The sequence below is a fragment of the Triticum dicoccoides genome, chromosome 5B, assembly GCF_002162155.2.
Source record: "Triticum dicoccoides isolate Atlit2015 ecotype Zavitan chromosome 5B, WEW_v2.0, whole genome shotgun sequence".
NCBI lineage: Eukaryota > Viridiplantae > Streptophyta > Magnoliopsida > Poales > Poaceae > Triticum > Triticum dicoccoides.
The window spans coordinates 233,319,025-233,330,252 of record NC_041389.1 but is presented as its reverse complement, the minus strand read 5'-3'; the positions used below and the strand labels follow the sequence as shown (position 1 = coordinate 233,330,252).

General features: G+C 45.2%; 2 long non-coding RNA genes and 1 pseudogene across 5 annotated transcripts; all 3 read left to right on the top strand.

Moving 5' to 3' along the window:
* Positions 1 to 257: 257 nt before the first annotated feature.
* LOC119308181 lies at positions 258 to 2,760 on the top strand. 2 transcript variants are annotated; one of them, XR_005149903.1, is made up of 5 exons: positions 258 to 429; positions 497 to 955; positions 1,487 to 1,592; positions 1,913 to 2,021; positions 2,322 to 2,760. It is a non-coding gene; the product is annotated as an uncharacterized LOC119308181 (long non-coding RNA). The 2 variants fall into 2 exon arrangements; XR_005149902.1 differs by lacking the exon at positions 1,913 to 2,021 and having other exon boundaries at positions 2,322 to 2,758.
* A 686-nt stretch (positions 2,761 to 3,446) lies between these two features.
* Positions 3,447 to 5,343, top strand: LOC119308180. Of its 3 annotated transcripts, XR_005149901.1 has the most exons (4): positions 3,447 to 4,145; positions 4,232 to 4,493; positions 4,853 to 4,926; positions 5,026 to 5,343. It is a non-coding gene; the product is annotated as an uncharacterized LOC119308180 (long non-coding RNA). The 3 variants fall into 3 exon arrangements; XR_005149899.1 differs by having other exon boundaries at positions 4,232 to 4,926; XR_005149900.1 differs by having other exon boundaries at positions 4,232 to 4,930.
* A 2,798-nt stretch (positions 5,344 to 8,141) lies between these two features.
* The window catches only part of LOC119308179, an 8,062-nt pseudogene continuing 4,975 nt past the window's right edge, over positions 8,142 to 11,228 (top strand).

Sequence of the window (11,228 nt, the reverse complement as noted above, 5' to 3'; positions counted from 1 at the left end):
AGATGCAAACTCACCCCTTGACTCGTTGCTTAGATGAACTCATAGATGGATCTTGGTGAAACCGTAGGAAAATTTTTAATTTTCTGCAACGTTCCCCAACACTCTAATCGCGAACAGGGCCAGAGGGCTGCTTTTCTGGAAGCCGAAACCGTGGCCTGTCGTTCATTGGGCCATGTACCTCCCAAGCCCAATCTTTCCGCCTTGCTCGCCCGTCTCTTTTTCGTTTTTCATCCCACTATCGCCCTCTCACAGAGCGACCTAGGCGAAACAGCCGTCCCGCAGAGCGCCGCCACTAAAGGAGCCTGAAGCAGCACCGCCGTTGAAGGAGCCTGAAGCAACGCCTCCCCTTCCCTCCTCTCGCTCGCTTGAGGAGCGCGGCCGCCGCGACCCCTCGGCCGATCTACGCGGGCGGCGACCCTCGGCACCATGGTGAATCCATTCCTCCATCTGTTTCCCCAGTTCCTTTTTCTGACGCGACGTGTCCCAACGACGGCAGATCTTGGAGAAACAGGTCCTGTCGTTCGCGAAGGCGGTCGAGGACATCACCGCACTCGAGCGTCTTGGCCCGGACGACATCGAGGCGTTCCGCGAGCGCCGAATGCTGCAGATGCGCCGCGTGGCCGAGTGCCAGCCCAAGTGGTGTGCCCTGGGCACGGCGAGTATGCCGAGGTCCTCGAGAAAGAGTTCTTCTCCGTCGGCATGGCCGGCGAGCTCGTCGTGACTTCTACCGTGGCAACTGGCTGTGCAAGGTACACCAACACCATCCCTCAGTTTGCATCGTGCGAACCCTACACATGGCCGCTGCGGCCGGCGGCTGGCGGTGAAAGATCTGGTGGACGCAAAAGACGTTTATGGTCCCATCTCCATGTTTGGTCGCACCACGGTACTCCAGAATGGCTACTGGCAAGTTTTTGTGGAACGCCTCCCTGCTTCCACTCCCATCCTCCCCTAAACAGTACGTCTACACTCATGTGCCTCCTACCTGCACTGGTTGATGGATCTCGAACCACCAATTTGAACCTTACTTCTTTTGAATGGATGAGTATTTGTGAATTCCCTGGTACCAATCTTTTGAAAAGGTGGAGCTCATTATGTGCTATTTTTGTCATGTATGATCTGGACAGGTAAAGGTTATCAGCTAGGTGGTTTTGCATATCCAAAATTTTCACATGAGCTAGGTGGTTAAGGAAGTTGTTTGAGGATTTATTTGGAAGACTGCTTCATTCTATCATTTCTTTGTGCTTATCAGTTTGATATCCTTACTTATTCGAGTTTGATTCCAACTATGCTGATGTAGTTAATTATGTACATATTAGTGTAATTCATGTACTTGCTCTTGCCTGATTCCCCTCTGTATAAATGTGTCTATCTATTAATGAATATCTCTCTGATATCAACGAATGACATACATTCAAACAGTTAGCTAGATCTTGCCACTTTACTATCAAAGGCAACTAACTGAAAATTTGTAACTTCAGGTTGCAAGATAAGGGCCTCTGTTGACAGCATTTCCCTCCCAAAACTGAAGTCCTATTCAAATCGGTGCCAAGGTTAATCTCGAGTCAAGGGAAGCCCCTGAATTGATTAAATAGGTATGTCCTCCTGCTTTCTTGTCTTTGCAATACACATTGTTATTTCTTTGATAGATATTCAATATGTGTCAGCCATGGTGGAAAAAAATCTATTTAAAATAAATAAGTACCTATAGCTTGAATCACGTGATTCCTGGATATTTAGGTTGGTTTTTTCTATTTGTAAACTGAGTAGCAACTACCAACATGCTAATTTAGGACTTCGGGTTGGATGTTCGCTCTCTAAGAACTGTTCACCTACCAGCTGTAGCTATATGAATTATTTTACTATTGCAATTTTTCGTTATGCCATACCGAGTGTTTCTTTTCTTCTATTGCAGAATACTGAAAAAAAATAAGAAGTTACCCTTTTAGAATTTCAACCATTATATCACAGCATCATGATGTTTTGCAAAACACGGTCTATGGGACCGTGGGATTTATATTCAGGTGATCTCTTTCAACTCAACATGATCAATGTTGAACGCTGCTATTTAATATGAGCTGGCCATGACCTCGTATCATGCACTGACGGACATTTTATTTTTTAATTCACCTTTAACATTAGTACCTGTGTGGTTGTATTTTTTCTATTCTGATTAAATAGTTTTCTGCTTTGTGAGCAAATGATCTTTGTCTTGCCGCAATTGTGATAGTGTACAATTTATCAACTTCTTACTATTGCTTAATGTAATTTTGGCTCTCATATATTTTTTATCATGTCCAACAAGCAATTTAATCTTCTTGCAGCCATCCATCTTTGTGTCCTTCAAATTCTCAACGATACATGGACCTTGACTAGCCGCCGGCACTCATCGCCACCTTTTTACGTGTGTGGCAGCCTTTCTTCGGTTGCTGGCACCCAACTGTATTCCTCTTCCCCGCCTTTAGATCTTTAGCTGCTCTGTTTAGTTAACAACTTAATGTATGTTTCGACAGGATTGGGTTGATTTCTATGTCATGCGGTTCACTAAGTTAAGAAATATTATCCATGTTTCAAATTGAAGTGACAACTGTATGTACATGTGAGCGGAATTGCTCTGCATTTTTGGCACATACTTTTCTTAAGATGATTCTTCGCTAGCAGTTCAATGTTACCAAAGTGCCACTGACATGTCACAAAATAAAATTGTATTTTGGTAGTTTAGTTGGTAACATGAATCAAGGGCCTCCATTCAGAAAATTATGAATTGTCGGCCAGTTGTCGTACAGATGATTTTTTTAGTCTTTTTACCACTATTGCTCCGATTTAATTTTATATCTGCACGCGATGCTCTGAAAATACTTGCAAGGGCAACAAGTCAATAATAGTAATGTTGATGCAGTTTTATGTTTCACGTGCCATGAATTTCCTACAACATCTAGATAATACAATCAGACCAGTTGCAGTTGCACCTATACAAGTTGTGTGTTGTGTTTTTTCCTTCACAAAGAGATTTTTATAGCTTGATATGCATTCAAAATCATCGAGAAAGAAAGTGTACACTAGCCCGACTGCTATCGCACTAATTTGTTCAAAGACTTAAGTTTATCCTCTTTGATTGCTAACATGGGTTAGGTTATGCAAACTTACTATTTAGTCTGAAAGTTTCTATTATTGTATCGACAAAATTGACGGGCGCGGCAACGCGCGCCATCGACGATCTAGTTAAGGACAGTATAACTGCACCTAAAGCGAGCCCTCACAGCGATTTGTGTTTCTGGCCGTCCGTTTTCACGATCTGAACGTCGTTAGATCTGATGTGTACTGGCATCTCTCCCGCATCTGTAAAAAACTGGCCCAATTGTCCTAGGCTGCTACTCCAGAGGCTGAAATCAAGCACTGTGGTAAACTGGGCCATTTCTTGCAGCCCAGTTACGAGCACGGCCCATCCCGATCTGTCTTTCTGCTCGTTCCACACAGAAGAGGAACGAATCGGTCGGCGGCTCGACGCCTCGTCTCCTAAGTCCTGCCATCTTCCCCTCCCTCGCCTCAGTCGCCGCCAACCACCTCGTCTCCCTCACGCCGCCTAGCAGCCGGCTTCCGCCCCTATCCTCTCCCCCAAATCCGTCGACCTCGTCGCCCACCATCTCCTCCTCACCTCATCAGAAGAGAAGAGGGAGATCGCTCAGAGATGACCGGTGGCGCGGCCTTCCCGATTGTGGAGCGAATCCTACGTGCGTGCAACCATCTCCCGTCGCCACCCTCCCTTTCAAGGTCCATCTCGCTGCGCCTCCAACTGCCCATCTCCGAGACCCTCCCTGACCATCTAACCAACCGAGGGTGCAGGCCAGGTCGCTAACCTCACGGAAAAAAGTGCACAGTGGCAGAGGGGAGGTTGACGGAATCGGTTGAAGGTCATGGCTGGATCCAGCCGCTCCGATTCAGGCCCCGGTCACTAGCAGAAGGAGGTCAACGGGATCGATCGAAGGTCATGGCTCGATCCAACGGCGCGCGATGCGGGGATCACCCGGTTGAAGGTCGCGATCAGTTTGCGAGGGAAATCCAGCCAAGCAACGACTGCGGCGGCGGCGGCGGCAACTGCTCTCTCGCGCTGCGCTACGGCTGGCAGCCTCATGTTCCACATCAAGCAAGTAAAGGAGACTCCTCTCCCCTTTTATCCAATTTGGAAATCTGAATACTCCTGTCAAATTCATGCTTCCCCTGTTCTTTGCTCCAGGATCTCTTCGTGGGAAGCCTCCTCTCCTTCCTGCATAGTCAAATATGGGACCGGTTCCAGAGTCGAGTCTGGTGGCCACAAACATCCAGCGATTGCGCGGGCGAGCGGTTGCTCATGTACAGCACAGCTTATTTTCGAATAGACCAGAAAAAAGGGCTAGCCTATAATTCGGCCCTAGCAATTTCATTTAAAATTTGTTCCAAAAGTATGTTGTGAAGTGGAACACTTGATTCTTGGGATATTTCTTCTCTGAGGATTTAAGGTACCAGATGTATACCTCACTCCGCTTCTGCTATTATTTCTGTCATTTGTTCGGAAGTTCGGTCAGCAGGTGCAATAGAATTCACATGCAATGGTTATATCTTGATCTTACTTTTTCGCATACTTCCCTGTTTACATGGATGGATGAAAAATCTATATGAAAGCAATAGTCTTTGGCTTGTCTGAATTTGTAAAGCCATGTCATTTTTAAGAGTTAGTCAGAGCGCCATCAGGATTGGCGTGAAGGGCCGACTCATTACCAGGAACTCGGCCTCCCTCATGGGTCTAAACGATTTCTTTCTTCTTTTGAGGTTCGGTTTTAATCTGGATTTTCTTGGGGGCGTTTCTTGGTTGTTGCAGGACGATGAGAGACTAAGGTGGAGATGGTGAACGATGGGATGCAAGAGCTCTTCTTGGAATTTCAGGGGTCTACTGTAAGTATGTTCCCTATTCCTGATCGAGATATAGTGTAAGCAACTCTGACGGAAATTATGAATCCCTTCTATTGAGGCACTTTGTTTTTGGTTCTGTAGGGATTTCTCCATACTGCATTTGTTGTATCGTAAGCACAGCAAGCCCCCTCTAAGAATCTTCATCATTATTACACAAAAATAGGCAAGGAGCTAACACAAGGGGAGTCATGATGTTCCAAATAGTATGTTTCTGATCTCTCTTTGACGTTCAACCAGGGTAGCACAAACAAGAGAAGACTATAAACAATGCAAGGTTTTGCACTCTTGATCTATGTTATCTCTTATAGATCGAATTCACTGTAGGTCACTACAAGGTTTCTGGGACTATTGTACCTAAACATTTATTTCTTAATACTTTGAAAAACTCAAATCTAAATATGTTGACACCACCACTATGTCTTGGTTTGTTTATAATCTGTGTATTTCTAATCGTCCTACCCTCTCATCTTTTACCTGGTACCCTTCTCATTTTCAGTGGAAATTACAAGTATTATCAGTATTCATTTTCTCCCTCATCACTTGTACTATCATATGGAAGTTGCTTAACATGTCAGTATCTTTTTGCATAAAGGACTGCATATACTGGATACTTGAGAGGTGTTTTGATCAGACCTATATTGTCATAACTGACCATCAGTGAGTCTACATAATGTTTTTAAAGGTTTTCCAGTCTTCATGCTTTGTGAGTTTACAACACCACTCTAGATCAACTTGATTGGTCCTTTAATTACATAGCATTATTGTAGATCAACCGGGTTGTCTCCTCAGTTACATATTGTGTTGAAAAATAAAGTGGAGACACGAACAAGTTATAAGAAAGAACAATGCTAAGCATTGCAAACAAGTGTACACAAATTACATCATATACCTAACAACTAAGATCCAAAATAGACGGGCGCAGCAACGCGCGCCATCAACGATCTAGTTCACAGTAATAGCTGTGAAAGTAGAAGAATGATACCATAACACATTAGTCAAATGCTATAAGAAGACATGAAAATTGTACTTTACTGAAGATTGTCCCTCTTTCCTGCCTAAAGGTAGGTCCTGGGCTCCTGATTAAAAGATGCAATTAGAAAATGAGTATATATTTTCTTTGCAGATTCAATATCATCATCGATGGTATATTAAATTAGACTATATCGAACACACAAATAAAGCATCCATGCAATCTATTTTATAATATTGATTGTGTTTCTGGTGAACCAACGATCTCAATTTCTAGACACCCTGGTGTTTTGCATTTTGCAAAATCGGAAGAAGAGAGCGAAACAGAGCACCTTTGTCATCGTCGACATTGACGTTCACACGAAGCTTCTGATGGTGAACCAACGATCTAAATTTGTAGACACCCTAGTGTTTTGCATTTTGCGAAATCAAAAGAAGGGATCGAAGCAGAGAACATTTGTCTTCATCGGCATTGACATTCACGCGAAGCTTCTTGACAAGGTAAACGCACACGTGCATAATAAGAAACATGTACACTGCTGCATGAAGGAAATTCAGAATGCAAAAAAAAATTAGTGCATGGATATTACTCTAACAATGCGCATGAAGAAAAACAAATCTAAGTCAGTCGTGTACAAACCTTTGACCAGCAGAACAAAACCTAATCTGGAGGAACTAATCAGAAGATCAAAAGCACGTTCCGTCCATGAAAGGTGGAGACTAATTGCTCAAAAAAGGCTTAAAAATTCTTTGAATTGTATTGCACTGCTTCGTGGATTTATCTTGTAGTAATGTTGCACAGTTTCAGAGGTGATAACATATACGATGATTAGATGTATGCAATTTTTCAATGTTGCCCACAATAGATATAACTCTAGTATTGCAACCGCTGTGGGCTTCTACTAAACCAGAGATTAGTTTTAACAAATTTCAGGTTAAGCAAAGCTTTGGATACACCGTACGCTATCCATGTACATACCTATCAAGTAGAATTCTCAATATCAAATCAAGCACACCTGGGTTCCAGGATGAGATCCTCCTGCCGGGTCTTTCTCAACATCAAATCTGATCGCTAGGCGATGTCCACGCTGCAAAATATCACATCCTATCTGCAACCCATGAATAGACCACCGAGGTGGGAGTAGCAATAATGGTGTGTTACAAGCTTACAGCAATGCGTCGCTCCTTGACGCAGCCCTTCCTGCCGTCCAGTGCGCTCGCAGTGCCTAAAAAAATGCCGTCCAAATTAGGATCGAGCGCAAAATAACACACTCAAATCAGGATCCAAAGGACCTGGACAGGGCGTCGTTGGAGGGGCATGCATCCCACGGGGGCGAGCTCCATGACGGGCCATGGCAGCACCTGCGGAGAGGACCTGCACGCAATTTAGAGGAGAAAGAAAGGTAGGGAAAAAGAGAAGAGAAGGGAGAGAGGCGGCCACGGCGGTGGCATCCTGCTGGCTGCTCTAGGCGAGGTCGGAGAGGAATACATGGCGGCGGCGGAGAAGATGGGGCTGGGAACCCTAGCCAGGTTGGAGGAAGAGAGAAAACACGCGGCGTCAATAGAGAGAGGAGTTTGATCCAGAGAGCGGCGACACATTAATTTTCTTAAAATCGGTCATTTGTTCCTAATTAATATGATTGAGCGATTTAAGGTAGGCTTAGGTTTGATCTTTAGAGATTGATAAATAATTTGCGCCAACATGAAAAGTTTTGATACGTTCAGATTTTTTTGTGTGATAGGTGACCCGAAACTAAACCGGTGGGATGGGGTGGGGTGGGGACGAAAAAAACCAGCGAAAAATAAACTGTTGAAAGTGGTGGGACGAAAATAAACCGTGGATACTATTCAACCAACTCAAACATTAGGAGTAGAGATTACGGTCTACTCACTCCGTTCCTAAATATTTGTTTTTCTAAAGATTTCAACAAATAACTACATACAAAGCAAAATGAGTGAATCTATACTCTAAACTATGTCTATATACATCCGTATGTGGTAGTCCACTTGAAATCTCTAAAAAAACAAACATTTAGGAATGGAGCGAGTAGTTAAAACAAAAACTTCTTTATTTTTCTTTGCTTTGCCTGTTGGTGTTTTGCCTTCGGCAAATCAGGACTGTTGATGTGTCTTTCATCTTATCAAACGGCTGTTTCGAGGTCCTGGCTGTGGTAGTGCAGCCGAACGGGCGGCGCAGGAGGCCACGAAACTACGAATGCCTTCCGGGGTAGCGAACCCGCCGCATGTCTCTCCGCCTCCTCCTCCCACCTCGCGGCAGCCTGCTCCTCCTTTTCCCTCTCCGCCGCCGCCAGACGCCAGACGCCAAGGCCTCCGCCCTTTCGAACGACTACCACCGACGTCCCACATAGAGCCTCTAGTTTCTTCAGTATCCCTATCCGCGCCTTCACCGGTGTCTCGGGCATGGCGGCGGGGACGCACCAGCGGACCGTGGAGGTTAGGGAGAGCGTGGAGCTGACGGAGGAGGAGGAGCGCATCTTCGCTAGGCTGCTGGACGTCGTCCGCCACTTCGGACTCGGCACCCAGCTCCGCGTCGCCGGGGGATGGGTCCGGGACAAGGTGAGCTTAATTGAAAAGCTTGATGAGTTTAATATGTAGGGTTTATGGCGTGGTTTCTTGTCGCTCGCTCGCACGATACGTTGGGAAATCTTTAATATTCATGTCGCATTGTTTTCCTGCGTATGAGAATTTGTTTGTGAAGAGATTGTTGGATGATGTAGATTAGGGCATCTCTACGGCTCTACCCCATCCCCATATCTTAATTCCCCACCCGTTAATTTCCCTTTTTTAGGGAATTAAACATTTGGTCAATTAACCCATCCCAAAACTTAATCCCCCTTCCCCCTTACACATTTTTTTTGTCAATTTATCCAAACGTTTGTGCAAACAATCCAAATAAATGCACCACATTTCTATACATAAAAAACTCAAACACACCACATCATAATTCTACTAAGAGCATAAATAAACTTCATCTGATCCAACAAACAACTAAAACGTTACCATAATTTGTGCCAAAAGGGACCGAATGAACAAGTTCATTCCAAAAAACCACCAAACACATGCTGGATCAAAAGTCATCATAGCTCATAAGGGGCTCATGAACTTGCGCCAGCCCGCAGGCGCCACCATTGTTGCCGCCTCCACCATTGCTGCCACCACCACCAAATGACTTAGCCAAGATGTCCCCAAGAGTTAACTCCCAGTATTATCTCGCCCATCTTGCTTGGATCCATGAACATTATAGCACGCTCCTCGACCACCCTCTTGTTCTTGTCTTCCTCGGCCTGCAATGCTAGCCTTTGCTCCTCACACTTCATCTTTTTTTTTTCCCCTCGACCTCCAGTGCAAGCAACGATTACGAGTCGAACGACTAGTCTAGACTAGTCGCTCGACTAGTCTATGAGTCGCAAAGTGGCTGTCGACTCGGTTTCTCGTGTAGACTACAAATATGAGTCGAGCCAGTCATCGACTAGTCGACGACTAGTCTGGACTAGTCGACATGTTCGAGTCGAACGACTCAAAAAACTGGGGGAGTATAAATACGATGGCTCGTCCCGCGTGAGACGAGACCTAATCCTCTCTTTCCTCTCCTCCTCTTTCTTCTTGGCTTGCTGCTGGTGTTGCTCTGCCTCGTTGCTGGAGGACTGCTCGTGCTGCTCTGCTTGCTGTTGGTGCTGCTCTGCTTGCTGCTGCTTGCTGGTGCTGCTCTGCTTGTTGTTGGTGCTGCTCTGCTTGCTGCTGCTTGGTGGTGCTGCCCTGCTTGCTGCTGGTTGCTGGTGCTGCTAGACTGAGTGTGTTTCAATTTCCAGGTCCTGAGGTCTGAGCTACAATGTCTACAACACCGGAGATTGTATTGTATACTGTACTTGTATACTTATATAGTGTAATACTACATACTACTACTACGTATTGTTAGTTATGTACTGTAAGTTCAGTGCTACAGTACCATGTCGACTAGTCTCGCACTAGTCTAGACTAGTCTATGAGTCTTAACCTTGGAACGACTCGTCGACTCTTCGACTCGTAAACGTTGAGTGCAAGCCTTTGCTCCTCAGTTTCAAGCCTTTTTCCCATCCGCTCGAGCCTTTCTCTCCTCAGCCGCCGCCTTTGCCTTCCACCTCCCCTCCTCCATCATCTTTATCTCGTAGAAACAACTTATCTTCTCCTCCTTCCTTTCAGCTGCCAATGCCCTCTTCACCTCTACCATCACCATGAGCTCTTATATGCTCCAACACCTCCATTCTTCTTTGTGCTTTTTGCATTTTTTTTGGTCCATCAGAACGACCACTAGGGGTGGATGGCTTCCCTTGCCGTCGGCGTTTCAGAGCTTGCGGCTCAGAAATCAGAATTGGCTGCTGGCGGTGGGTCTTCGGCGCCGGCGAGGGTGCGACTGGGATGGGGCTTTCTATTTCGGTGATCATCGGGACCGGGGATGACCGACATCGGGGTTGGGCAGGAAGGAGGTGGTCGAGTGGGAAGACTGCGGCTGCTCCCTATTTTTCTTGAGACTTGTACATCCAAGAGCAAATATGAGCTAGCGGGAGGAAAATTTGGGGGTGGGTGAAGCTAAATATGGGCAATTAAACTAGGATAACTGACTGTTTTCTCATAAAGAGTAGAGAAGTGCAGAAGCGGCATGTTCATTTTGGATTATTATATTAGGCTGTGCTATTTGAATGTTGCATTTTGTATTAAACAATTGCATGATGCTTGCTATGAGCTGACTAGAAATCACTGGAGATTCTGGAGGACTAGGATCATACCATGAACTTCCATCTTTTTGCAAGAAAGAAAGAATTAACACTGCTTATATTTTATGGAATGATGATTTGGTAGTATTGGGACTTAACTGTTGCTTTGGCATATCCTTGGCAGCTATTGGGGAAAGGCTCTGCTGACATTGACATTGCACTTGATAATATGACGGGCCAAAATTTCTGTGAGAGAGTAAATGAGTACTCAAAATTCATGGGTGAAGAGCAGAAAGGGATCGGTGTTATCCAGTGGTATGATTATTACTCTAATTCTGACACTCCTAATATTGTTTCAGGAGCTTTTTGTTTGCTGATATCCATTCTTACTAAGTAGGTTGATTTTGTATTCCTGTGTTGTATTCTGATTGCCCTTCGTGTGCTTGGGTGACTCTGGCCACTCATGAGAACTCTTTTTCGAACCGGGTTACTCCCCTAGCCCTCGAGAGAATTAGTTGTGGCAGGGCTGCATGTGCGCTCACCTGTGTGTGTGCTTATGCCATGGGCTGGGGTGTGTGTGTGTGTGTGTTTGGGGGAGAAGGG